We start from the raw sequence: 6,000 nt of genomic DNA, 5'->3' as shown, positions 1-6,000 counted from the left end.
AACATAGTGGAACTGTCTATCTCCAGATTCACTCAGTGAAAACTGGCTTCTTTAATTGTGGACACAGTCGTCGCACAAGACTCCGACAGACTGAGTCACAAACCAGATCACAATGAACCGGAAAAGTCCTCATTCACTCAGTTGGCCGCGCTTTCGGCGACCACGAAAGAAATGCAAACCAAGCTACATCAGATTTGCTGTGCTCAGGGCCTCACAAAGACAGCTTTCCGGTCAAAAAGTGCCTAAATGCACAAGACACTAAACAAACACAAGTTTACCCCAAATCTTTGAACAAAATGTGGTGTTGAAAGGCCTACACGTAGCAGCGGTCGAAATTTTCAGTTACGGGGGGGGGGACCACACGCGTCTTGGTCTCGCACGGGGCGAAAAATCCGAGCAAATGGAAAGTAGCCCTCTAGACCACCAAGACAGAAGGCAGAGCGGGGGGGGAACCACACGCGTCTTGGTCTCGCACGGGGCGAAAAATCCGAGCAAATGGAAAGTAGCCCTCTAGACCACCAAGACAGAAGGCAGACATGTATGCCTCATAGGCCCCTTAAGAACCTTGAACTCTAATCCGGCCCACAGATATTACGTCCGCTAACTTCTCCGGTTACGTAATTCTCGGCTGTTCACTTTCGGAGGCAGCAGAGAAAGTGTTGAAATGATTATACACAAAATACAGCACCCTTTTCAACATACTGCCCTAAATAGTGGTCCATAGCCGCACGCACGGAGACCTGGTCCTTGCCAGAAGACTCTGACGCGGAGATCTCGATACATGGCTACTCCTTTTTTCGAGTTGACTCAAAAAGGGAGGACTAGTGGAGTTGCTTTTCACACACATACGGCCCTGCCCATCCCGATTATCCACTCTGATACCACTCCTGGACCTTTTTGCGATGCCTTGCGGATTAAAGTCCCGCTGCGCGGACAAGATTCTTCATTTCTCGGCGTGGACTACAGCTATCATCTCGGTCCTAAGGAAGATGACCACTTCGTCATACAACCCCCTAGCAACTCTCCTATAGCTACTTCATCACTCATCTCTTTCTGGCAGGTGATTTTACCGCTCCAAAACCTGAAAGGAGCGCCAGCTCGCCGGATCAAGTGAGATTTCTGCATCGGTACTGAATAGTCTTCCAGTAGAGCACCTGGACACATGTCGTCGCACCCACCAGATACCGCGCAGGACAACTACCATCCCTTCTGGATTCGGTCCTCACAAGCGAAAGAAACTTCGTCGAGCAGGTGATAATCAAAGTTTCACTGTGACACAGTGACCACTATGTGCTAATCTTTGATGTCACTTGCTGTTGGGAAAGAAATCCCGAATCCCAAACGTAGATACGAATCTTCCGCCGAGAATACTTCTCAGGAATGCGCATTATCGTTGAGCGAGGTAAATTGGGACCAGTCCAGTGGAAGATTTACACAGGACCATTGTCCAGAAGATTCACGAGGCTGGCGCGATGTTCGCCCCAAAAAAACTTGCACGTAGTCGGATGAACCAGAAGCTACATAAAAAAATTCGGTGCCTTCTGGAAAAGAGGTCTGCGCAATTTTTCAAAAAGCTGCCTACAGGAGATATAGATGTGCCAGAATTTTGCAAAATGCGTAACCGCTCTAAACCAGAAATCCGCCAGCGGAGCATAGGAGGACAAGCCACCATTACAGAACGCTCCCGGAGAAAACAGGAATGCGATGTTTAAATACATATGACACCCCCAAGGAAATAAACTAACCGCGTTTCAATTGAGGCACCCGAAGGGGGAATTTACGAGTGACTCAGTAGTGATAGGTCTACAGAGAATACTGCGCAGGTCTATGTTCAGCCCCAGCTTCCTTGCCACATCCATTCTTGTCAAGGTTTACATATGAACCAAATTGGTCCCCAAGTTGGAGGACGATTGTCAGCTCTTGCACTGGTTTAGGCACGTGTCAATTGTTGAATTTTCCAACCCTAACATAACGTTTACGTGATAACCTCTGTTATTTTGCACTCAGTAGTTAGTTCGCACCCGGTCCCCATCATGACGCTAACCAATGCAGGTACCTCCCCGCAGGCGTCGACATTCCACAACGGATGTGGGCGAAATGGCTGTCCGTGCGAAAAGAGGTGTGCCAAGGCCTTGAGGCTCGCGCGTTGAGGCCGAACGAAGTCCATGCAAGGATCCTGGGGGAAACCTCGTTCATCCTGGCGAATAATTTCTATCTGGAGTTTTGTCAGTCAACTGACGAAATTCGCCTACCCTCTGCTTGGAAGAAAGTTATGTTTACGTCAATCTACAAAACTGTTGACAGACTATCGCCCGAAAGCCATAGGACTATAAACCTCATTAGCGTGCCCTGCAATCTGAAGCGAGATATCTTAGACGACCTTACTTTCAACAACTTGATGTCTCCAGGTCAACACGGATTCCTTCAAAGCCTTTCTTCTGCAATCTGAAGCGGATATCTTAGACGACCTTACTTTCAACAACTTGATGTCTCCAGGTCAACACGGATTCCTTCAAAGCCTTTCTTGCGTGACAAACATGCTCGTGGTTATGGACAGCTTAACCCAGGCCAAGGGCGACAGACTAATATCGAATAACATATTTTTCGACTTCTCAAAAGCATTTGAACAGTACCCACACGTCCCGCTGCTCCAAAAACTTGAGTATTGGTGGGATTCAGGTGAAGTCCTACACTGAATCTGGGCGACCTTATCAGACAGATCATTCCGGGTGAAAGTAGGCCCAACCTACTCTCCTCCCAAGCCGGCTTCCACGGAATTCCTTGAGGCCCCGTTTCGGGACCACTGCTGTTTCTGTTACACGACGACGGCCTTCCAGATGTTCTCATAATCCCATGTCCACTTTTTGTGGACGACTCGAAACCCTGTAGTTCCAGTGCCAGCGCCCTCCAAATGGATGTAGACGCTGCGAATCAGTGATCGTTGGACTGGCACCCTCTTCTCAACGACTAAAAGTGCCTCCATATGTTATTTGGAGGAGACTCAGTGAATGCCTTTATCGTGAATGGTGAGAAAAGACCAGAATACATCAGGAAGATAGATGTCCAAAGGCTTTGGGTCGTCTTGGTCTCGCACGGGGCGAAAAATCCGAGCAAATGGAAAGTAGCCCTCTAGACCACCAAGACAGAAGGCAGACATGTATGCCTCATAGGCCCCTTAAGAACCTTGAACTCTAATCCGGCCCACAGATATTACGTCCGCTAACTTCTCCGGTTACGTAATTCTCGGCTGTTCACTTTCGGAGGCAGCAGAGAAAGTGTTGAAATGATTATACACAAAATACAGCACCCTTTTCAACATACTGCCCTAAATAGTGGTCCATAGCCGCACGCACGGAGACCTGGTCCTTGCCAGAAGACTCTGACGCGGAGATCTCGATACATGGCTACTCCTTTTTTCGAGTTGACTCAAAAAGGGAGGACTAGTGGAGTTGCTTTTCACACACATACGGCCCTGCCCATCCCGATTATCCACTCTGATACCACTCCTGGACCTTTTTGCGATGCCTTGCGGATTAAAGTCCCGCTGCGCGGACAAGATTCTTCATTTCTCGGCGTGGACTACAGCTATCATCTCGGTCCTAAGGAAGATGACCACTTCGTCATACAACCCCCTAGCAACTCTCCTATAGCTACTTCATCACTCATCTCTTTCTGGCAGGTGATTTTACCGCTCCAAAACCTGAAAGGAGCGCCAGCTCGCCGGATCAAGTGAGATTTCTGCATCGGTACTGAATAGTCTTCCAGTAGAGCACCTGGACACATGTCGTCGCACCCACCAGATACCGCGCAGGACAACTACCATCCCTTCTGGATTCGGTCCTCACAAGCGAAAGAAACTTCGTCGAGCAGGTGATAATCAAAGTTTCACTGTGACACAGTGACCACTATGTGCTAATCTTTGATGTCACTTGCTGTTGGGAAAGAAATCCCGAATCCCAAACGTAGATACGAATCTTCCGCCGAGAATACTTCTCAGGAATGCGCATTATCGTTGAGCGAGGTAAATTGGGACCAGTCCAGTGGAAGATTTACACAGGACCATTGTCCAGAAGATTCACGAGGCTGGCGCGATGTTCGCCCCAAAAAAACTTGCACGTAGTCGGATGAACCAGAAGCTACATAAAAAAATTCGGTGCCTTCTGGAAAAGAGGTCTGCGCAATTTTTCAAAAAGCTGCCTACAGGAGATATAGATGTGCCAGAATTTTGCAAAATGCGTAACCGCTCTAAACCAGAAATCCGCCAGCGGAGCATAGGAGGACAAGCCACCATTACAGAACGCTCCCGGAGAAAACAGGAATGCGATGTTTAAATACATATGACACCCCCAAGGAAATAAACTAACCGCGTTTCAATTGAGGCACCCGAAGGGGGAATTTACGAGTGACTCAGTAGTGATAGGTCTACAGAGAATACTGCGCAGGTCTATGTTCAGCCCCAGCTTCCTTGCCACATCCATTCTTGTCAAGGTTTACATATGAACCAAATTGGTCCCCAAGTTGGAGGACGATTGTCAGCTCTTGCACTGGTTTAGGCACGTGTCAATTGTTGAATTTTCCAACCCTAACATAACGTTTACGTGATAACCTCTGTTATTTTGCACTCAGTAGTTAGTTCGCACCCGGTCCCCATCATGACGCTAACCAATGCAGGTACCTCCCCGCAGGCGTCGACATTCCACAACGGATGTGGGCGAAATGGCTGTCCGTGCGAAAAGAGGTGTGCCAAGGCCTTGAGGCTCGCGCGTTGAGGCCGAACGAAGTCCATGCAAGGATCCTGGGGGAAACCTCGTTCATCCTGGCGAATAATTTCTATCTGGAGTTTTGTCAGTCAACTGACGAAATTCGCCTACCCTCTGCTTGGAAGAAAGTTATGTTTACGTCAATCTACAAAACTGTTGACAGACTATCGCCCGAAAGCCATAGGACTATAAACCTCATTAGCGTGCCCTGCAATCTGAAGCGAGATATCTTAGACGACCTTACTTTCAACAACTTGATGTCTCCAGGTCAACACGGATTCCTTCAAAGCCTTTCTTGCGTGACAAACATGCTCGTGGTTATGGACAGCTTAACCCAGGCCAGGGGCGACAGACTAATATCGAATAACATATTTTTCGACTTCTCAAAAGCATTTGAACAGTACCCACACGTCCCGCTGCTCCAAAAACTTGAGTATTGTGGGATTCAAGGTGAAGTCCTACACTGAATCTGGGCGACCTTATCAGACAGATCATTCCGGGTGAAAGTAGGCCCAACCTACTCTCCTCCAATGCCGGCTTCCACGGAATTCCTTGAGGCCCCGTTTCGGGACCACTGCTGTTTCTGTTACACGACGACGGCCTTCCAGATGTTCTCATAATCCCATGTCCACTTTTTGTGGACGACTCGAAACCCTGTAGTTCCAGTGCCAGCGCCCTCCAAATGGATGTAGACGCTGCGAATCAGTGATCGTTGGACTGGCACCCTCTTCTCAACGACTAAAAGTGCCTCCATATGTTATTTGGAGGAGACTCAGTGAATGCCTTTATCGTGAATGGTGAGAAAAGACCAGAATACATCAGGAAGATAGATGTCCAAAGGCTTTGGGTATCTCGCTCTCCTCAGAGTTGTCCTTATCACTGCACCGTGAGAAATCGGGCCAAAAGGCGTTCGCCGCTGTACGGATGATTCGGTGCACCTTCTCCAGTGTTACTCGCATGGACATCCAAACACACTATAGGGCCTAAGCCAAACTGATCCCTGAATATTCGAACCCAGGTTTCCTCCCAGGAAACGCGAAAGGCGTAACCCTAAATCTCGGGTATTAATCAATTAAACCATGAGTGTGCTGTGTCCTTCAGGTGACCTTGACAATGGAGCGAAACACAATTGATCGAGCCGATAATGCGCACGGTGGTTCGAAATATCAAAACGATTGTTAACATTCTTTGTGACAGAAGTGAGAAGAAAAGATTCGATGAAACAGATCAAGTTGAGATC

Source organism: Opisthorchis viverrini (genome assembly GCF_000715545.1).
Source record: "Opisthorchis viverrini unplaced genomic scaffold opera_v5_46, whole genome shotgun sequence".
Taxonomy (NCBI): Eukaryota; Metazoa; Platyhelminthes; class Trematoda; order Opisthorchiida; family Opisthorchiidae; genus Opisthorchis; species Opisthorchis viverrini.
Note: the sequence above shows the minus strand (reverse complement) of the source record.